Genomic DNA, 23,524 nt, shown 5'->3' on the forward strand with positions numbered 1-23,524 from the left:
CCTATAATCTTGCAAGTATATCATTTAAAATAGAAAGTTTTTTTAAAAAATAGAAATTATATATATAGTCCCATGACTATATGTGCTCTGCAAAGCCAGGTACATGTACCAGAAGTAAAATGAACTTTCCATTCCATAATTTAAAAAGTAAGCTAGGTTATGCTTAATGTTACATAACGGCAATACACATATTTAGTTTCCTTGTTCATGCCTTTAAAAAAGATACAATTGTAAGACAATACCATTTCATTTGAGTTTCCATAACATTCCAACCTGTTCAAAGGAAGGGAATTCTGTGCACCTTCTATGAAATATCACCAAAGCAGGTCCTAAAAGATGCCATTTTCAAAATAAAAAGATTCTTTCTATTCACGGATAGAGATAAGGCAATAAATAGTAAATACTAACAAGTTAAGCAGCCACAACTAGCATCAATCACTTCAGAAAGAAAAAGTTTTCTAGGGAACTATTAATTCCACTGTAGAATTTAATAGGCATTGACACTAATATAAAAACTTGTTTTTGTACTTATTCATAAAATATTATAACTGACTTTAATTAGGTGTGCCTGGGTAGCTCAGTCGGTTAAGCGTACGACTCTTGATTTTGGCTTAGGTCATGATCTCACCGGGATTGAGCCCCGAGGTGTGCTGTCAGTGCAGAGCCTGCTTGGGGGTCTCTATCTCCCTCTCTCTCTGACCCTCATCTCCACGTACATACACTCTCTCTCAAAATCAATAGACACACACACACAAAAGGAAAAGTGACTTTAATTAGATTCCTAGGTAATCATAAAATTACAACATACCATCTTTGGACTGTTCCCCCACTTGTCTACATAAAAACAGGTAATGCCTTTTTGGGGGGGCTTTCTAGTCTCAGAAATCAGCCTGTATACTATGACTGAAACTAGCTTAACTTTGCTCCCTCCACTTCAATCCCAAGTGCTTGTCTTACATCTCTTAACAGTTTATTATTAGCAATAAAGCTTTATTTTGTTTAGGCAGCTTTCTGCCTTATCCTGTTTTAATCTATCCCTTAAATATTTTCCAATCAATCAGCAATTCTTGCTCTTTCTCAAACAAAGCACAAAGCCAATGAGTAACACTATCATTTCAACTAGTATTCATTTCTACTACACAATAACTTTGGATTAAAGGGGCATTCTTGAGGGGGGCTAGCCAGCTGGCTCAGTTAGTAAAGCATACGACTCTTTATCTCAGGGGTTGTGAGTTCATGCCCCATGTTGAAAGCGCAGCTTACTTTAAAAAAGGAGCATTCTTTTTTTTTTTTTTTTTTTTTTTTTTTTTTTTAACATTTATTTTTGAGACAGAGAGAGAGAGACAGCATGAACAGGGGAGGGTCAGAGAAAGAGGGAGACACAGAATCTGAAACAGGCTTCAGGCTCTGAGCTGTCAGTACAGAGCCCGACGCGGGGCTCAAACCCACGGACCGTGAGATCATGACCTGAGCCGAAGTCAGACGCTCAACCGACTGAGCCACCCAGGCGCCCCTAAAAAAGGAGAATTCTTGAAAGAAATCCAGAGCATTGGAGTATTTTCAAAATAATTTATTTAAATAATATGCAAGTTGCTCATGGAAAAAGTGTTATGTTTACAGTTCACAGGACCTATACGAGCAAATTGACAGTTTTAATGGCTTGCTTCCCTACATTGGTAGACTAGATTATTTCCCCTAGTTTTTTACTCCTCTTTAATAGCATCTGATATCCACAACCTTTGCTCTGTAACTCTGCACAGCCTCCTGCTGCGCAATGAGTATACACCCTGCTCCACTGATATAAGGCTAGGCTACTACTGACTTGCTTTGGCCAATGGGATTTTAAATAGACACAATAGAAGAGATTTTATTTACTTTTTAAAATGTTTATTCATTTTTTGAGTGAGAGAGAGAGAAAGAGAGCATGAGCAAGGGAGGGGCAGAGTGAGGGAGACAGAATCCAAAGGAGGCCCCAGGCTCTGAGATGTCAGCACAGAGCCCGCTGGCAAGCGGGGCTCAAACTCAGGAACTAGGAGATCATGACCTGAGCCAAAGTCAGACACTTAACCGACTGAGCCACCCAAGCGCCCCAATAGAAGAAGTTTTAAATGTGCTTTTCACTCTCACACTCCTGCCATTTCCCAAGAGAAGAACACGTCCAGGCAGCTGCTAGTACAAGGAAAAGAGACATGTGCAGCAGACTTAAACCCTACCTATAGCCCAGAGCAGAGCCATCCTAAATGACTTGCAGAGCCACGGGCAAGAAAAGTAAGTATCTGTCATTATGAGAACTTGAAATTGAGGGAGATTGTTATGAAGAAAAAAAATGAATAATATACCTATCAAGCAAATGGAATAATAAAAATCTGAAATCCATTAAGCCACAATTGATAATAGCTACAATCTAATTTAGTGAATTATGTTAGTAAATACAGAGTACTATAGCCTTTTATGAAAGAAACACGTGAGCCACAGAGACACAAATGAACTGCACATTTGGAGCCCAGTGTTTCGTTTTGGTCTCTTTTGTCATCTTAATTTGCAACAGGCAATAAACTTACTTTTTTTCTTTTTAGATTTAGTATCTCTTCCAAGAAAGAGAAGATGACAACATAGGAATGCTATAAGAACCAGGTTATGATTTGGGCGCATGGGTGGCTCAGTCAGTTGAGCACCCGACTCTGGCTTAGGTCATGATCTCTCAGTCCTTGAGTTCAGGCCCCACATGGGGCTCTATGTTAACAGCTTAAAGCCTGGAGCCTGCTTCAGATTCTGTCTGTCTGTCTGTCTGTCTGTCTCTCTCTGCCCCTCCTCCACTCATGCTCTGTCTCTCTCTCTCTCTCTCTCAAAAATAAACATTAAAAAAAAAAAAAAAAAAAAAGAACCAGGTTATGATGTTAGGCCATTGAGACTAACAGAACTAAACAGCTATGAAGATTTTCTATGTATAACTGCAAATAATTTCAGAAATTTAAAAGGGTCTGTAGAATCAAAGGTCATAGAGATGGTTCAGAGGAAGTGAACAGAGACCTATCTGCAAAATATAGAAAATAAAGTAGTATACCCAAACAGTGGGAACATGAATGCCAGCACAAAGTAACTCCAGAGGAAGTATAAAAAGAAAATGCTTTGGTTTAGCACGACCATTTGATAAGACTCTAAAAGGCAAAAATATCAGGGACCAAAAACAGATGTGGGTGCGGATGCAGGTTTGATTCTCAGACTGTACCACTCCCATGATGTCCCAATCAAATCACTTCATCAGACATAGTATGTATCTACTTCTGCAAAACTATAAATGCAGATAGGCTTGATTACCTTTAACCTAAGAAGATGAATCGCATAGAGAATAAAATCCAGAATTACTAAGGTAGAATAAGGCTGAGGATTTTTTGTTTACTTTGTTATCAATGAAATAATACTCTGAAATGATCCCAAGAAATGAAGCAACAAGTAAATACTGGATAATTATGATGGACCCAAAATTGTGTGAGGGATTGTTGTGGGATACAGAAGAAAGATAAGACACTGTCTCTAACCTCAGGTGGTTTACAATCCAGTTGAAGAGATAAAATGGTGAAGTCATGCAATTAAGCAAGAACTGGGACTTGAGCTAGGCCTGAAAGTTGAGACAAAGGAATGATTTCCATGGAATACGCAGGGTAGATAATCCCCTAGAGCTCAAGAAGAAAATAAGAGAATCTCTCTTTACTTTTTTAATGTTTTATTTATTTTTGAGAGAGAGAGCAAGTGGGAGAGGGGCAGAGAGAGAAAGAGACTGAGGAACCGAAGCAGGCTCCACGCTGTCAGTGCAGAGCCCCACGCAGGGCTCAAACCCATGAACCCGCGAGACCGTGATCTGAGCTGAAATCAAGAGTCAGGTGCCCAATCGACTTAGCCAATCAGGCGCCCAGAGAACCTCTTCTTAAAAAAAATCATCTTTTAATTTACATTTTAAGGTTTTATAATGCATATATTAGAATACTTAAGGGGCACCTGGGTGGTTCAGTCAGTTAAGCATCCAACTTCAGCTAAGGTCATGATTTGGCGGTTTGTGGGTTCGAGTTCCATGTCAGGCTCTGTGCCGACAGCTCAGAGCCTGGAGCCTGCTTTGGATTCTGTGTCTCCCTCTCTCTCTGCCCCTTCCCTGTTCGTGCTCTATCTCTCTCTCTCAAAAATAAAATTTTAAAAATTAAAAAAAAAGAATTAATATTTTATAAGTAACTATAAAATATTGTGGTATATGTAGTAATTTTTTCAAATGATAAAGAAGAACATGATCAAAATAGAGGATTAAGAACTGAAACCTTCCTTGTAACCAGTTTAGGAGTCCTATCCTCACTCTCTCCCCATTAAATCAGAGGCAAAGAGCAGGCTCCTAGCCTGTGGAACTATCAAATGAGAAGCTGAGCTTTGCTATATTATTAGCTGCTCTCCATCATTCTAGAGACAGAACGGTGGACTTCAAAAGAAGTGTCTGTGGGGTGCTGCGGTGGCTCAGTGGGTTAAGCATCACACTCTTAATTTCGGTTCAGGTCACTATCTCTTTGTTACAAGTTCGAGCCCTGCGTCGGGCTCTGCCCTTGACAGTGTGGATGGAGCCTGCTTGGGATTCTCTGTCTCTGTCTCTTTGCCCCTCCTCAACTGGTACATGCACTCTCACATGGGCACTCTCTCTCACAAAAATAAATAAACATTAAAGACAAAAGACGAAATAAGTGTCTCTTACATCAAGTGTTTCCTCATGGAAAATAAATAATTGTCCTCTTGGCAATGGATCTGGGAGGAGAAAAATTTATGAAAAGCCTCATAAATAGCTGTTAATTTAATGACCAAACTTTGTAGAAGAGACTGCTGAAATTACATTTATTAGTATCAATAAAAAAATTTTATGAACAGAGGAAAGAGAAAAGGAGAGTGTGACACATCCCCTCAACCCAACACGGCAGTGACTGAAACAGAGAAAGCTCAAATAATGCTGAATGAACAATGTGGCAATAACACCATAAAGGAGATAAGCACTGAGTGCTTGGAGACATCGGCCTGACTCCAATAAAGAATGTCATGGATAGCAGGAAAAGGTAAAAGTGTCACTTAACTGAGCTAGATGTCAAATTCATTTCTGACATGATGGACTGCAAGATAAATGGTTTTGTGTCCAATTTTACAGATGAAGATCTCAAAATCCAGAAAAACTGAGTAATGTGATCAAAGTACACTTCTAGGAGACAGCACAACAGGAATTTAAATAATGCTAATAAATGGCAACTAATGCTCACTGTGATGCTTTTAGCGTGATGCCTCCCAAAAAAGGCTCCGTAAGGTCAGGTTGAGCACAATGACCGGTGGGGGATGGGGTGGAGGGTCTTCAGGAGGTGCAAGAAAAAGAAAGGCAGACAGCATGAATAAACAGAACAAGTACTCTAGAATGATCTGACAGCCACATGATGAATTTACATGCAGGAAGCACAGGTAAGTAAAGACTGGAGTAATTAGACCAACTATGAATCCAGAGTAGCCCTATGGTAACTACAGCAAATTATAAAAAAAAACTTTGCTTAGTTCACTTGGCCTTTCTAAATCAATGATTTAAATGTTTTGGGTATTACTGTACTCCAGTCTCCTTGTTGGGTAAGCAAAAGATGATGTAGTTCACTTTAAGGCTTAAAACTACTTGTCCTTCCTCTAAGCTCTGTGAATTCAAAATGGGTTTTAACTAAAGGGATACAATGACAGAAAAAAGACAACGGATTCATGAAAATATTCAGCTATAGAAGCTGTGTGATTTTGGTGTGTCACTTAACTTCTCCAGACCCCTGAGGACAGAACAGGGATTTCTTCACCTAGGATCATGAACTGACTTTAGGGGTGAGACTCTCTTGAAACTGAATACAAACTTTTGTGCGGAAGTATATTTTTCTGAGAATTCATAGTTGTCATGATAAATCTCACAAAGAACCATAAGGCACCAAAAAATTAAGAAACAGTGGTCTAAGATGGTTGAGATTCTTTGCAGCTGTAGGAGGCTATAAGATGTGAGATGTGGAAAATAGAAATAGAAGTATTTATTGATTTGCATGTCTTTTAATGTGGGTAATTTGCATATTATGACTACAGTTTCCCAGTGCTTCATCTTAATCATTCTCTGCTGGCCAAAGCACAACAGGTTTCAGAATAAACTACTGAAAAGCCTGAGTCTGAATATTCTCAATTAAATCAACCATCACATTCACTTAAAAGGATGGTTTTTACAGAAAGTACAAGTCTGAACTCTGATCTCCCCAAGGTGAACAGGCTGAGTTAATGAGTCTGGCAGGAGAAATTGAAGGATTCACAAAACTTACTTGGAAGTTGTCCCAGTTTCTGAAATAGAAATGCTTGGGAGCCGGACTGTGTCTAAAATTTGGAACGTTCTACAGTTAGACAGACTGAAGTTGAACTACCCACCAGATCACACCTGGTACTAAATTAAGTGATAATAGACACTGTTTATTAATCACCTGGGAGAAAACAAAGAAAAAATGTCAACAGTATCAGTGCTTTTATAGCCTTGCACAAATCTGAAGGCTGGGCAACAACCTGATGTCTCCCTGTGATTAGAAACATTCTCCTACAATAGTAAGGAGATTCTTCTTCTGGGAGTTTGTTCATTAAGAACCCAGTAAAGTGCCAATCATATGAACAATTCATTTATTAACATGACCCAATCCACCTGCCTCCTGCCCACCAAAAAAAAGCAAACTCAATATAATACAGTTGATAATGATTAAAGTCAGTTTTCTAGTCTTGGTGAACTTTCCGTGAGCAAGTATAAACTGAATTTTAATCTTCTGTCAGATGCATAACCAAGTTCTTTTCAGTACATTATTCTGGCCAATGAGAATTAACTTTTCTTATTTGTACCCAGGGATTGCTGCTAAGTATTGTTTTTCCAAAAGGACAGTGACCAGCATAGGCTTTGTGCCCTCCAACAATGCTTTTCTGATTCACTAAAGAGTTGTGCTTTTGTGTGATTCTTTAACATTCAACCAACTTTTCAGAATGAATTTACTATAAAGGTCCAGTGGGAGATTTATTTTTAAAAAGGGTATGAGACACAGATTATAGATGCTGGCTTTCAAGTAAATCAATTAGTGTGGTAGGGAAGATAAAACATGAGTCTACACCTAACCATTATACAAAAAGTGGAGTCTGGGGTGGGAAGAGGGCCTGATACTTTAAAGAATGAAGAAAGTCCCCCTTACCCACTATGGGTAGGATAACAGAAAGAAGTCAGAGTGGGGCACCTGCATGGCTCAGTCGGTTAAGCTTCAGACGTCAGCTCAGGTCATGATCTCATGGTTTGTGAATTCAAGTCCCACATCCAGCTTCCTACTGTCAGCATGGAGCCAGCTTAGGATCCTCTGTCCCTCTCTCTTTGCCCCGCCCCTGCTTGTTCTCTCTCTCTCTCTCTCTCTCTCTCTCTCTCTCTTTCTCTCTCAAAAATAAACAAAAAAGACAAACAGAGACACTTGTGAAAATATATGGAATACATCATAGGTAAGGCACCTAAGGGAATCTGATGATACACTCTTTGCAGTCCATATTTTTCTGTTTTCTTTCTCTTTCAGTGTGTATTTTAAAGGGGATGGTTGGGGCAGGGAAATATGGGAAATCCACACTTTCTAGAACATGGCAAGTAGCAATCTGCTCCTCTTAAGAGTCTTAGATTAGTAGTTCTAAGAAAAGCACATTAACCATTTTATGGTTTAGTTGTGTCAGTATGCTCAACTTTTAGGTGAGAAATTTATTTATTTATTTATTTATTTATTTATTTATTTATTTATTTACTTACTTACTTACTTACTTACTTACTTACTTTTCCATTTTATTTAGGGGGGAGAGAGAGAGAAAGAGAGAGCATGCATGCACACACAGGGAGGTGGGAAGAGGGCCTGAGTTGACAGGGGGATCTCAAGCAGGCTCTGTGCTCAGTGTGGAGCCCGATGTGGGGCTTGATCCCACAACCCTGGGATCGTGACCTGAGTTGAAATCAAGAATCGGACGCTCAACCAGCTGAGCCACCCAAGCGCTTCTATGTGGGAGTTTGAGAATGAGAAGTGAAAACAAAATTCTCTGAAGGACATAGTATGAATAAGGAACAAAAGATCAATTTTTATATGGCATCCTTTATATGTTTTATTTAATTTGCCATCTCAGTTGATTTGGAACAGCTGAATACACAGGACCAAATTTGTCAAAGCAGGAGCTACTGAGCCAAATGCAAAGTGGGAAACGAAAAGAGAGAAGTTTTCCAGGCATGTGACAATACTATTAGGGATTACGGCCAGTAAATCTGGACTGATTCTGTCAATGCAGCTCAGTACCTCCAATCCGACTATGTTACTTCTGTAATTGTGAGAAGATAAAAACAAAAAAGGCATATAAAATTACAAGATGCAAAAAAAGTCCCAAAATGAAATATAATTTCTCATGAACCATACTCAAGTATCTAAAAATACCACATCTCTTCCATACTGACCAGGGGTTAGTGCACTACTTACTTTAACTGGCCTAAAGAGAGGCAAAGAGCACAGAGCTGCCAGAACGTGCAGGAGCCCTTTCTGTATAACCCAGCGCAAATGATTGGTGCTTCTTCTTCTTCTTTTTAAGTTTATTTATTTATTTTGAGAGACAGAGAAAGAGAGAAACCAGGGGAAGGGGCAGAGAAAGGAGGACAGAGGATCCAAAGCAGGCTCTGTGCTGACAGCAGAGAATCCGATGTGGCACCCCAACTCACGAACCGTGAGGTCATGACCTGAGCTAAAGTTGGACACTTAACCAACTGAGCCACCCAGGTCCCGCTATGACTGGTGCTTCTGAAGAGAACAGCTTTGAGTCAGGGACTAGCCTTCCATCTGAATAACAGAGCAACTGCATAATTCTGAAGCATGTGTAAGCTTTGAAGCAGGAGCCTCAGGGGGACAAATCTTAGGTTAGATGAGAGAGATAAAGGCCATCTGAATACTGGGAAATGCTAAGCTGAAATGCGGGAAGAAGGGTACCTGGTACCTTGGCATCAATAGATGCTTAAATGGACTCAAAAAGTGTCAGAGAAACAGCAAATAGTTTTATACAAATAGTGTCTCCTGGAAAGGGAGTCACATCAAGAAACTATATGAGGAAAAGTAATCACCACTGAACAACAGTAGATATGGAGAAAGATAAATGTAACAGAGAAATTAAAAAAAAAAATTGAATACAGTTAAAGATAATGACAAATATAGCTATCAGAACCTACAGACATTGCTGCAAATAATTCTGATCAAAAGCTTTAAAAGATATTATGTCCTGAAGCTTAGAGAATCATCAGAAGGTCAGAGAATTAAAAGCGTAATTTAGAGATAACTTATCCAAGAAATTTTCAAACTTTTGGGACCTCCTCCTTACTCCTCATGACTATCTAAGGCACCACAGACTCAACACAACTGAGGTAGTCCCAAACCACTTCCCCAACCACCCCTGTACCACTCTACCCCTCCACTTAAGTCCAAAATGGGGATGGTGTTTGCTCAATGTCACTGAATCAATTGACGGCTGAATGAAAACCTTAAGGTTCCATATAAATGCTATTAAGTACATAAGAAAACTCAATCTGTGTGAAAACCGAACTGGGAAAACCTAGCATACTTGAGCATTGTTTTGAGATTTGAAAACACGCTGTAAAAAAAAAATATATATATTCCTTCAAAAATCAAAAAGCAAAGCCAGCACCACAACACAAAAATCCAAACTCAAGGGAAAACTCCACCTTTTCCTTTACTTCTTAAACCTCCATTCTAAAACCCCAAATTTAAAACCTCCTGTCATGTCACACCTAGGAAACAGGTTTCAGCCTCCACTGAAACAACACTTAATGATTATTTTCAGGAGCTAGTCTATAACCAAACTGTCACATGAAAAAGATGGTGTGTATTTAATACCTGTCTCATATTTATAGGCCTTTTACTCTGTAAGTAACTCTTCTGATTCCCTATCAAATCTAGCCATTTATCTACTTGAGATATCTCTACTTTATAGTCTCCTACCTGGCATCTAACTTCTTTTGAATGGCAACACTATACCTTAAATTTTGGCAATCCTATAGGAATATTCTGGTCAAGAACTGATCATTATTGGGTAGACCCTAATGACTGATCCTAATAACCAAAAGCCTATTGGTTACTGCCAGCAAACTGGACAGGTTTAGCTTGGTAAACTGATGGTGAGTCAGGGTCCATTCTGGTCCACCAGTCCCCTTCTTTCTCCAAAAAAAAAATGAGACCAGATAACTTCCCTCAAGAAAGAGAAAATGTGGGCCTCTGTGGTGAATTGTATGCTTTAAAATGGTAAATTTTATGTTATGAGTATTTACCATAAAATACCAGTAAAATAAAGAAGTGGGCCTCAATTTGAAATCTGGAGACTTAACTACTCAACAAGAATTCTGGACTGTTTCATTCTACCCTCAAACTTCTTCAAACACACTTTATAAATGACAAAGTTAGGGAAATCTTATATGCTATGGTTCACAGATTGAAATGGGAACTAGACAATCAAAGAAATTATGAAATTAAGTAATCTGGCTGATAGCCCAACATGTAGATGTACAGGCTCTTTGGATTATGGACAATATCTCTTTGGACTGTGGATGAGATGTGTTCTTTTGTTTTAATTTGGGCACTCTAGGCTCCTGGCTTAGAAATGGACTGCAAACTCTGATCATAATCTCTCTCCTGTTTGAGGTGCAGTGTTCAAACGCATCATCTCCAGTCTTAAATGATGGATCAGATGATACAACAAACAAATAATCATCCTACAATACAAACAGGAAAAGTTGATATATGTAGTGGATGAAATGACTACTACCTGAAACTGGATATGCAACCACAATTCTTTAAAACAGTGGTCTACACCCAGATTGATCATATTCCCAGATGATAATGTTCCATTTTTCAGTCTGGGCTGAAGAAGGATAAGAGGGGACAGATAACCAAGACCAATTCTGTTAACGTAAGACTGTAGACCACCTATGTTAAACATGACATAGTTGTTGTTTCAGGGAATCTCTGCCCAAGAAAGACAGACTGCAAATCAATAACTTCACCATTTGATTCAGGGAATTCCTAATAGATCAATTTACCAGAGACAAGAATCTTCTCATCTGAGCAAATGACTTCCTTATCTAACTAACATATTTATGCAATAAGAACTGCTTTAGGGGTGCCTGGGTGGCTCAGTTGGTTAAGCATCCGCCTTCAGTTCAGGTCATGATCTCAGAGTTCATGAGTGCGAGTCCCACATTGGGCTCTCTGCTGTCTTCGGCTTGGAGCCCGCTTTGGATCCTCTGTCTCCTCTCTCTCTGCCCCTCCTCAGGTCATTCTCTTTCTCTCTCTCTCAAAATAAATAAATTAATTAAAAAAAAACATTAAGAAGAATTGCTTTACGACCTCTAACTCGAAGTGTCCACCAATTCTAAATTGTTGTATTGCAAATTTTGTCCAATCACAATCAGTTCCCTTCTTTAAAAGACCCTTTGAAACCACTTTATGTCAGATCTCAAAGGCATTTAAATATCCCAATTTTGACTTCTTCCTGTCAAGGTGGTATCCTCCTATCTGTAGTAAGTACTAATAAATTCAGGTTTGCTTTATTAACAGATTGGCGTAATTCAGAAAAGTATATTGGGGTCCATACCAACTGATCCTTCAATATCTAGCTCAAAGAAGGACTTTGGGGCTGAATTGGAAAAACCTCAAATGATATATTTTAAAAACTGAATCTTCTGTGGTTTATAAACATCAGTAACATGAATAATCTAATGAAATCTTCTCAAGTTTCCCACATTTTTCTTTAGATAACATCAATCTACAGTTGATAGAACAAGATACTACCAAGTATACATCAATAATCACCACTATATCAAATGCTGAAGTGATGTAAATTAAACACTTACTTTGGGAAATATTGATAGATTAATGTAAACAATAAAGATGCAATATTTTACAAGAATTATCCACAATCTCCAAACCATATCTTTGCCTTTTAAAGTGGTATTTTTCTATTATAAAATTAATGGATTTATGGGGCGCCTGGGTGGCGCAGTCGGTTAAGCGTCCGACTTCAGCCAGGTCACGATCTCGCGGTCCGTGAGTTCGAGCCCCGCGTCGAGCTCTGGGCTGATGGCTCAGAACCTGGAGCCTGTTTCCAATTCTGTGTCTCCCTCTCTCTCTGCCCCTCCCCCGTTCATGCTCTGTCTCTCTCTGTCCCAAAAATAAATAAACGTTGAAAATTAATGGATTTTGAAATCAAAATGTAAAGAACAAAAGACCAGGAGGATCCTTTAATGGTACTCCAACTGAGCCAGTGCTCATTGTATGACCTAAATAGATCATAACTCTCAACACTTCAATTGGAATTGGCGGAAAACTACATAAAAAGTGAGACATTCTGACTCCAACTAGTTGCATATCTACTATGATTCCATAAACCAATACTACCTTTCTGAGGAAGGGAAAATATTGTTACAGAAAGGGAATAGTGAAAGTATAGAAAAAGAGTAGTTCATGGGAGAAGGTGAAAGGACAAAGGTAGAACAGTTCCAGATGCTTTTAGATTTACTATTTTTAAATACTTTATAAAGTATGCCGATGGTTCAAGTACTCATTACTTTCCAGGTAAAGAACATTCACCTCAAATAATGGAAACTAAAGATGCTCCCAGGTATTTCTAAGCACTCATTACTATACAGTCTACACCACTGGTTATGCAGCATAGACTTGCGAGAACTAGGATCAAATTTCGGTTCTTCCAAGTACTAGCTGGACTAATTATTTAACTCTTGTAAGCCTAAATTTCCTTATCTATAAATGGGGATGAGTATTTATTACATATGCAGGAATAAATTAGGCAAAGCACATAAAGCACCTATGAGTACTCACAATAAGCATACAATAAATATTATCTATAATATTATTATAGTATACTTCTAGAAGATTATTAATTTTGTACTGCCCTAACTCCAAAACACAGCAATAAATCAATCTCAGAAATAAGGAAAAAAGTAAGTAAAAAGAGGTTTTCTTTTAAGCCTCAACTTCAGGAGTAAGTTTGTAGATCTATAGATTCTTAGCCAGAGGAAGGCAACTTCAGTTTTAACAGTTCAATTACAGGGGCGCCTGGGTGGCTCAGTTGGTTAAGCGTCTGACTTCAGCTCAGGTCATGATCTCACGGTCTGTGAGTTCAAGCCCCGCGTCAGGCTGTGTTGTCAGTTCAGAGCCTAGAGCCTGCTTCAGATTCCGTGTCTCCCTCCCTCTCTACCCCTCCCCGACCCACACTCTCTTAAAAAATGAATAAAAGATAGTGGCCAAAATGAACAAATCAGGAGACTATAGATGCTGGCAAGGATGTGGAGAAACGGGAACCCTCTTGCACTGTTGGTGGGAATGCAAACTGGTGCAGCCGCTCTGGAAAACAGTGTGAAGGGTCCTCACTATGACCCAGCAATAGCACTGCTAGGAATTCACCCAAGGGATACAGGAGTGCTGATGCATAGGGGCACTTGTACCCCAATGTTTATAGCAGCACTTTCAACAAGAGCCAAATTATGGAAAGAGCCTAAATGTCCATCAACTGAAAAATGGATATAGAAGATGTGATATGTGTGTGTATACATATATATATATATATATATGTATACACACACACACACACACACACTGGAATACTACTTGGCAATAAGAATGAAATCTGGCCATTTGTAGCAACGTGGACAGAACTGGAGAGTGGTATGCTAAGTGAAATAAATCAGGCAGAGAAAGACAGATATCATATGTTTTCACTTATATGTGGATCCTGAGAAATTCAGCAGAAGACCAGGGGGAAGGGGAAGGGGGAAAAAAGTTACAGACAGGGAAGAAGGCAAACCACAAGAGACTCTTAAATACTGACAACAAACTGAGGGTTGATAGGGGTGGGGGAGAAGGGAAAGTGGGTGATGGGCATTGAGGAGGGCACCTGTTGGGATGAGCACTGGGTGTTGTATGGAAACTAATTTGACAATAAGTTACACACACACACACACACACACACACACACACACACACAGAGTTCAATTACAAAAGTGATAATTAATAGCTACATTATTTATGTAACTATTTATTAATGTAATTATCCAAATTACATTAGGATAAACTGGAGTAAAGGAATAAATTAACTTAGGAAATTATGGTAGAAAAATCTTATGCCAATGGAAAGAACAATCTTTGAGTGACTTCATCAAGTTGCTTAGCACAATTATGTGTGTGTGGAATTTCTGCCTGCCTCCACCCTTACCTCTCAATCTAATACCCATATACAAATCCAGATGTGATACCTATTTTCAACTTCATTTAGGTTGCTTCTACGTAAACATGAGAGGTTTAAACAGTTTTGGTTTTGTTCACTCATATATTTTAAGGCTCCAAACAGCCTTTGTATTTAAATCCAACTGTTCAGATGCAGTTCTCTTTAAATGTGCAAACAAACTAAGGCTATTACTCAAGTAAAATCACTTTTCTAAATTTTACTTGGGAAATGTTTTTAGCCTACCATTGGCATTCAATGCACTTCTCTCCTCACACCAAACTCAAGTGGACTCCTTCTGTGCAAGTAAATACTACTTGTGGTCAGTTTAATAGGCAAGATCAATGACTTTGACAATTCAGTTTAAATGTCATGCATCTGTCTGTGTTATTTCAAATCACTTGACAGCCACCTATAAACAGGTAATAAATATAAAACAGTGCAAACGAGGTCTAGGACTATACCATAATTCTTTCAAATACACTCAGATCTTACAACAGTATCTTTAAAACTTTGATCATCACAATTATTATTCTTCCGAAGAGTATGGGAAATCTAATGTCTAAAATATGGGGCTCTGGGGGCGCCTAGGTGGCTCAGTCAGTTAAGTGTCCAACTCTTGATTTAAGCTCAGGTCATAATTTCATTTTGTGGGATCGAGCCCCATATGATTTCACAGTTCATGGGACTGAAACCTTCATAAGACTCCGCACTGAGCTCAGAGTCTATTTGGGATCTTCTCTCTTCCATTCTCTCTGCCCCCCCCCCCCCTTGCTTTGTCTGTCTGTCTGTCTCCCTCAAAATAAATAAATAAACTTTAAAAAATACAGGGCTTAGATTAAAGGTCTTTAGATCTTTAGTCTACACAAGAAATAGAGAAGATAAGAATCGATGACTGGAGTAAAGTTTGGTATTTCAAAGATAATATTTTAAATGCTAACATGTGATACAAATGAAATGTCTCATGGACCAGAGAAAAAGGACAGACCTTATAAACAACATAAGTGAGCTACAAAAAGCACGCAAACATTTTCCTAACTGAAATCTCACTAAATAATCCACAATACAGAATTTGTCTGGGGAAAGGCTCTCTGTATCAGGGAAAATATACCTACTCAGAAGCAAGAGGTGATATCTAATAACCCAAAACATATACATATACATCCATATAGATAGATAGATAGATTCCCCCCCCCAAACCAAAACACATTTTAGTTTAAAAAAAAAAAAAAAAAAGACCAGGGTGGGATGGATAGCAGAAAGTCAATCTTGGACTGCTCTCACTAAAAGTCTTGATTCTGGTGCCAAGAAGAATTTTTTTAACCTGCTACCTAGATTCTCCATGTTATTTATTTTTATTTACTTTAGTATGCAAGAAAAAAACCTTCAAGCATTTATTTTTTTGTAATGTTTATTTATTGATTTTGAGAGAGAAAGAGAGTGAGCATGATAGGGGCAGAGAGAGAGAGGGAGAGAGAGAGAATCCCAAGCAGGCTCCAGGTCCAGCTCAGAGCCCGACTGGGGGCTGGATCTCACATACCGTGAGATCATGACCTAAGCCTAATCAAGAGTCACATGCCTCACCGACTGAGCCACCCAGGCGCCCCAAAAGTTTTAAGATTTATTTTTTTAATTTTTTTTTTCAACGTTTATTTATTTTTGGGACAGAGAGAGACAGAGCATGAACGGGGGAGGGGCAGAGAGAGAGGGAGACACAGAATCGGAAACAGGATCCAGGCTCTGAGCCATCAGCCCACAGCCTGACGCGGGGCTCGAACTCACGGACCGTGAGATCATGACCTGGCTGAAGTCGGACGCTTAACCGACTGCGCCACCCAGGCGCCCCAAAAGTTTTAAGATTTAAATGAGAGGAACTGGGGGCGCCTGGATGGCTCAGTTGGTGAGGTGTGTGACTCTTGATTCAGCTCAGGTCATGATCTCATGGTTTGTGAGATCCAGCCCCCAGTCGGGCTCTGACTGGACCTGGAGCCTGCTTGGGATTCATATTCTCTCTCTCTCTCCCTCTCTCTCACTCTCTCTCTCTCTCTCTCCCTGCCCCTCTCCCACACATGCATGTGCTCTCCCTCTCATAAATAAATAAATAAATAAATAAATAAATAAATAAATAAATAAATAAATTTAAATGAGACTTACCTTCTCTGTAATACGTACTATAAATAAAATCCACAAAATGAAACATTCTGACATTTAAAATATACACTTCAGATGTAAACGGTGTTGTACATTAGTATATGTCTACTCTGAGTCATTTGTCTGGTTAAGAATCTTACAACACTTGGGGTGCCTGGGTGGCTCAGTCGGTTGAGCGTCCGACTTCGGCTCAGGTCATGATCTCACAGTTCGTGCGTTCAAGCCCCGCGTCGGGCTCTGTGCTGACAGCTCAGAGCCTGGAGCCTGCTTCAGATTCTGTGCCTCCCTCCGTCTATCCCTTCCCCACTCATGTGCTCTCAGTCTCTCAAAAATGAATAAACATTAAAAAAAAAAAAAAAAAAAAAGAATCTTACAACGTTATAAATGTTGTTACCTAGTTATGCCATTAACCTAAGGAATTCAAGAAGCACATTAAGTACTAATTAAGTAATGTACCAAAAACCTTTGGCTATAACTTTTTAAAATTTTAAAACTTTATCTCAGATCAACAAATACACAGAGGCGCCTGGCTGGCTCTGTCAGTGGAGTGTGCAACTCTTGATCTTGGGGCTGGGTGATCTTGATCTACCCACGTGTGTGTAGAGATTGCTTAAAAATAAAATCTTAAAAGAAAGAAAGAACAAACAGGCATGCCTGGGTGGCATCTGACTTCAGCTCGGGTCATGATCTCGCGGTATGTGAGTCTGAGCCCCACGTCAGGCTCTGTGCTACAGGTCAGAGCCTGGAGCCTGCTTCACATTCTGTGTCTCCCCTCTGCCCCTCCCCCACTCACACTCTGTCTCTCAATAAAGAAACATTAAAAAAAATTTTTTTTAATTAACAAATACATGTTTTAAAACATAAAATAATATGGAATAATTTTGGCCTAAGAGCAAGTTAATGAAGTTTCAAAAGAAAAGTGAATGCATTAATACCTCCTTTCCAAAAGGTCTGCCACTATATAAATGACCTCAATATACACGACTTACCAAGATAATTTATTCAACTGGTTACTAAAACTGTCCCTGCTTCCAGATGAAGAAACAGTGCATAAGAATAGGAAATTGACTTCTCTGCTTTAAAACAATCTCTTATTAGTTCACTTTGGGGCCACTAAAAATTCCTAAGTTTTTCTGGTTTTATTTTGTTCTCCTGCCCTCTTGGGGGTAGTGCCTCAATTAAAAGCAAGCACACACAAAAAAATCCTATAAATGTAAATTTTCTTTTCAACCTTTTCCCTATTTCACCAATACCTTAATTAATATAATTATCGATCTTCTCTAAAAACGTCAGAAATAAAAAACAAAAAAAATAAACATTCTTCTTCCAAAGATGACTAATCACCCTTGCCTTAGAATTTAAGTAGCTCTAGCTTACATCATTAGTTGCGACCAAAAGAGATCAGACAAAAGTATCTTCCATCTATGTAATGGCTTAAGGCTACAGTTTCTACTCATGACAAAATTCAGGTTTTTTTCATATTTAAGCTTTCTTTTTGCATAGCGAGGAAAGCAACTGACCGGGTAAGACTATGAACTTGTTAATTCAGATTCTTATTCTACCAGTTAATTTATGCTATGATCTGGGCAAAGCCAATTATTAATCTCATCCTCTGCCACAGAATGCTTTGATTTTGAACTACAGTGAAAAGAGAAAAACACATTTTTCAAACCTTTTCCCTACAAAAAATAGAGCCATACCTTTCTGAAGCCCTCTGACAATTTTGGTAGTATAATTACCAACTCACAACAGCTTGTATCTGTGAAAAATATCCACTTCCAATAAGAGGGATCATTTAAATGGTCTCTTATCCAAAAGTTGCATTCTTGTGAGATATACTGAGGACAGCTTAAACTTGAATTTTCAGAACAAAAGAATAACTAATTCAGGATGAAAGATTCCAAGTTTTAAAGTCGATATTCAGGATCAGTTTCTGAATGAGAACCTGACTCACAGCAAGCCCTGGAGCTGCTCCTCCACTCTAAAAATATCTGCCACAGGGCACCTTATTCATTCTGAACTGATTAAGAATTTCAAAGCTATGCTCTAATTCTTACTTGGTGCAACCATGACATCACAGAGCAGGCAGTGGCACAAATAACTGTGCTGCAATAATTTGGCTACAAGTTATATCTGTCTTGAAATTCTTCCTGAAAGTATTAAAATCCTAATGCAATAAACTTTTGGTTGATCACACCCCCCCACCCCACCCCCACCCCCCACCCCCCAGTCTTTGGCAGTGTTTTTCTTTTTAAGATAACTGAGGGCAGTTCCGGGAAGGCAGTGATCACAGTTTGGGCCACCACAATACCAGGCATACAATGGCATTCCATATACATTTGTTATTTGGTTGACAGAAATCCTATCTGATCTCTAGGCTTCCAAAGGCAAGCTGTCCGACAATGGCATCACAATGAAATAAACTTCTCTGAAATTTCTTCCTTTTGGGTCTATTTTTCAGGTCTTTTAATTAAAAAAAATTTTTTTTGTTGTTCATTCTGTTTTTTTTTTTTAACTTTTTTAAAATTATTATTTATTTTTGAGAGAGAGAGACAGAACATGAGGAGGGGAGGGGCAGAGAGAGAGGAAGACAAAATCCAAAGAGGCTCCAGGCTCTGAGCTGTCAGCACAAAGCCAGACATGGGAATCCAACCCATTAACTGCGAGATCACGACCTGAGCCAAATTAGGCCGCCTAACCAACTGAGCCACCCAGGTGCCCCCTAATGTTTATTTATTCTTGAGAGAGAGAAAGACAGAGTGCAAGTAAGGGAGGGGCAGAGAGAGAGGGAAGCACAGAATCCGAAGCAGGCTCCAGGCTCTAAGCTGTCAGCACAGAGCCTGACACAGGGCTTGAATTCACCATGAAAGCATGACCTGAGCTGAAGTTGGAGGCTTAACCGACTGAGCCACCAGGGCACCCCTCAGGTCTTTTAATTTCAACACTAATTCTCTAACACAGCCCCAAATTAATTTTTTTTAACGTTTATTTATTTTTGAGAAACAGAGAGCGATAGAGAACAAGCAGGGGAGGGGCAGAAACAGAGGGAGACAGAATCTGAAGCAAACACAGCCCCAAAGTAAAACCAAAACTATGCAGTGACTTTAAGCTGGACAGGACAAAAAAATTACTAAATAAAGAGCTCAAAGAGCACTATTCTTAAAAAATTAAGTCCACTATTTTGGTTTCTTGATGGAAAAGCACTAGGACAGGGAAGAAAAAGGTTATCAAGAATTATATTTCTGGAGTTCCTCCGCATACAGTTATGTTTCTGGAGCTTAGGAAAAAGGTTTAGGCCTGTGACAGAGATATGGGGATCACGACATTTAGGTGGGAATGAAATTACCTCAACCAAGTAAGAATAGAATCATGACATTTAACCACCTGATTATAAGGAGGTGACTGAGAAAGAAGGATCTGACAGAAAAGCCACAGAGCAATGTCTTTCAAAGTTTTTATTTTAATTTCAGTTAGTTGACATATAGTGTTAAATTAGTTTCAGGTGTACAATATAGTGATTCAACAAGTCTATACATCACTCAGTGCTCATGAGGACAGGTGTATTCCTTAATCACCTATTTGACCCATCCTCCCATCCCCTTCCTCTCTGGTAACCATCAGTTTGTTCTCTATAGTTAAGAGTCTGTTTCTTGGTTTGCCTCTCTCTCTTTTTACCCTTTGCTTGTTGGTTTCTTAAATTCCACATGAGTGAAGTCATGTGCTATTTGTTTTTCTGTGACTTATTTCACTTAACATTACACTCTCTAGCTCCATCCATGTTGTTGCAAATGTCAAGATCTCATTCTTTTTTATATGGCTGAGTAATATTCCATCTTACACACACACACACACACACACACACACACACACACACACACACACCATCTCGTCTTTATCCATTTATCAATCAATGGACACTTGGGCTGCTTCTATAATTTGGCTACTGTAAATAATGCTGCATTAAACACAGGGGTGCATGTATCCCTTTGAATTAGTGTTTTTGTAATTTTGGGGTAAATATCCAGTAGTGCCATTACTAGATCATAGGGCAGATCTATTTTTAACTTTTTGAGAAACCGCCATACTATCTTCCACAGTGGCTGCACCAGTTTGTATTCCCACCAACAGTACAAGAGGGTTCCTTTTTTGTCTACATCCATTGCCAATACCTGTTGTTTCTTGTGTTTTTTATTTTAGCCATTCTGACAGGTGTGAGAAGATATCTCATTGTAGTTTTGATTTGCATTTCCCTGATGATGATGTCGAGCATCTTCTCATGTGTCTGTTGGCCATGTGTACATCTTCCTTGGAGAAATGTCTGTTCATGTCTTCTGCCCATTTTTAAAATGGATTATTTGTCCTTTGGGTGTTGAGATGTAGAAGTTCTTAATATATTCTAAAACTGATTCATGGTGATGGTTACATTATTCAGTAAAGTTACTAAAAATCATTGTAAACTTGAAATGAGTGGCTATGTTAAATATCCTTCAATAAAGCTGTTTAGAAAAAAAGGTAAGGTTGAGTACTGCATCTTCCACACTGTGATATGGATACTATTTCTAGTGTAAGAAAATGTGTGGTGAGATTTATAATAAAGAAAATTTATAGGCTCCCACACCAAGCAAGCTGGAAACCTCTCCCACAGATACCTAAGCATGTATTCTAATTTTTTTAAAAGAGAGAGAAATGTTTTATTTATTAAAGTTCATGGCAGTCCTCAAAGGTCAGAAAGTAAAATCTGGTACACATATACAGAAAGCAAAGGTATTAGGTTATAAATAGATGGTATTTAATTTTAAAAGATTCAAAATGGAGTCACTTGTACTAACTCAAGACTTCATACCTAACCTAATTGACAGTTTCAGTCTCTCTCAGGAATGTAATCTTAAACCACTCAAACTGGAATTTCCTAGTCAGCACTAGTGAGGTCTTCTGCCTGAAAGATCCCTTGTGGTCCCCAAAGAAATATATGAGGTACTTTGGTCTGTTCTTGTCCTTGCCCCGTTCTGCCTACACAAGTCTCCCATTTTGTACAGCTCAGAGCTCCTTTCTATTTGCTACATGTGGTGCTATGCGATTCATCACCGAGTAAAGCTAATTTGACCTTTAAATTTACTCAGTTGTATTTTATTTTTTAACAGTAACCAATTCCCAGTCAGGTATATTTGAAAATATTGAGAAATTTTGTTTATCACACTGACTTGGGGGTAACAGTGGCATTTAGAGGGCAATGTTTAAACTACAATTTACTCTTTTTAAGAATAATAAATCAGGGGCAGCCTGGGTGGCTCAGCTGGTTAAGTATGCGACTTAAGCTCAAGTCATGATCTCATGGTCCGTGAGTTCAAGCCCCACATCAGGCTCAGTGCTGACAGCTCAGAGCCTGGAGCCTGCTTCAGATTCTGTGTGTTTGTGTGTCTCTCTCTCCTTCTCCCCCACTCGTGCTTTGTCTCTCTCTCTCTCACAAGTGAATAAACGTTAAAAAAAATAAAAAATAAGTAAATCAGGAATATATACTGTATTCACTTACACTTAATAAAAGCTGCCTTGATGTTATTAGGTCAAACAGTTCTAAGCAGGCATTTATCTTTTGATAAAAATACAAAAACTATAAAAGGGGCTTAGTATGCAAATGTCCTTCAATGCACAGGACAGTCCTGCACAATGAGGAATGGTCCCTCCTAAACACCAAAAGCATTCTTCCTGAAAAAACACCAATTTGAACCATGTTCCTATTAGCATCTCAAAAGGTAAAGTACCTGTAGGTTCTTATTCTAAAATATTTAAATATAAGGCATCAACATTACCAACAAAATACTCCAAATTAGGGGTGCCTAAATGGCTCAGTCTGTTGAGCATTCAACTCTTGAATTTGGCTCAGATTATGATCCTGGGGTCGTGGTATGGAGCTCTGTTTCAGGCTCTGTGCTGAGCGTGGAGCCTGCTCAAGATTCTCTCTCTCATTCATTCATTCATTCTCTCTCTCTCTCTGCCCCCCCCCTGCCCCTTCTCCCCCTGCTGCACTCTTGCTCTCTCTCTCTCTCTAAAATTTTAAATACATGTGTGTGTGTGTGTGTTCATGTGTGTGTGTGTATTCTACTATATGCAAATCAAAAATATAATTTCCCCAAATTTTGTTTGAAAGATCACACATGACTACCAGATATTCAAATCTTAGAAACAACATCAAGTATTTAAAGAGATATTTAATTTTTCAGTTATTTGTCACTTAGTTGGAACCAGGCTTATTAATTCCCTCTCAGCTTTAAGCATTTTCTTTGACAGACAGAGCAATAACATTTGTAAGCACTTGTCTGTACTGCTGAAATGTAGTATTTTTCTTTGAGCCTTTATTTTTTAAAAAAAATTTTTTAACGTCTTATTTATTTTTGAGACAGGGAGAGACAGAGCGTGAACAGGGGAGGGTCAGAGAGAGGGAGACACAGAATCTGAAACAGGCTCCAGGCTCTGAGCTGTCAGCACAGAGCCCGACACAGGGCTCGAACTTACGGACTGCAAGATCATGACCTGAGCCGAAGTCAGCCCTTAACAGACTGAGCCACCCAGGCGCCCCACTGTGAGCCTTTAAAAAGTGTAGGGACACCTGGGTGGCTCAGTAAGTTAAATGTCCCACTCTTGATTTCCGCTTAATGATCTCAACTTTCGCGAGATGGAGCCCCACATCAGGCTCCATGATGACAGCGTAGAGCCTGCTAGGGATTTTCTCTCCTCTCTCTCTGCTCATGCTCTCTCTGTGTCTCAAAATAAATAAATAAAAACATTAAAAAATATTAGAAGGTGTCATTTCATCAGCTGCCTGAGAATACAAGCATAGTATATCTCTCTAGTAAATCATTAAACTGTATTACTGAAATGCTTCTATGTTCTTGGAGGGTGAAATTTTGTCTATTCCACTTTTTTAGCTAGCACACAGTAGGTGCTTACAACTGTTTTAAGAATAAATAAACAAGGGTATTGAAAACTAGTAAACTATATGATAAAGAAAACTTAT

General features: G+C 38.9%; 1 protein-coding gene across 2 annotated transcripts in view; it reads right to left on the minus strand.

Annotated features, from left to right (window-relative positions):
* Window positions 1-23,524, minus strand: part of GLG1 (golgi glycoprotein 1) — a 146,370-nt gene that overhangs the window by 61,422 nt on the left and 61,424 nt on the right. The window lies entirely within an intron of this gene.

Source organism: Leopardus geoffroyi, chromosome E2, assembly GCF_018350155.1.
Source record: "Leopardus geoffroyi isolate Oge1 chromosome E2, O.geoffroyi_Oge1_pat1.0, whole genome shotgun sequence".
NCBI classification, from domain to species: domain Eukaryota; kingdom Metazoa; phylum Chordata; class Mammalia; order Carnivora; family Felidae; genus Leopardus; species Leopardus geoffroyi.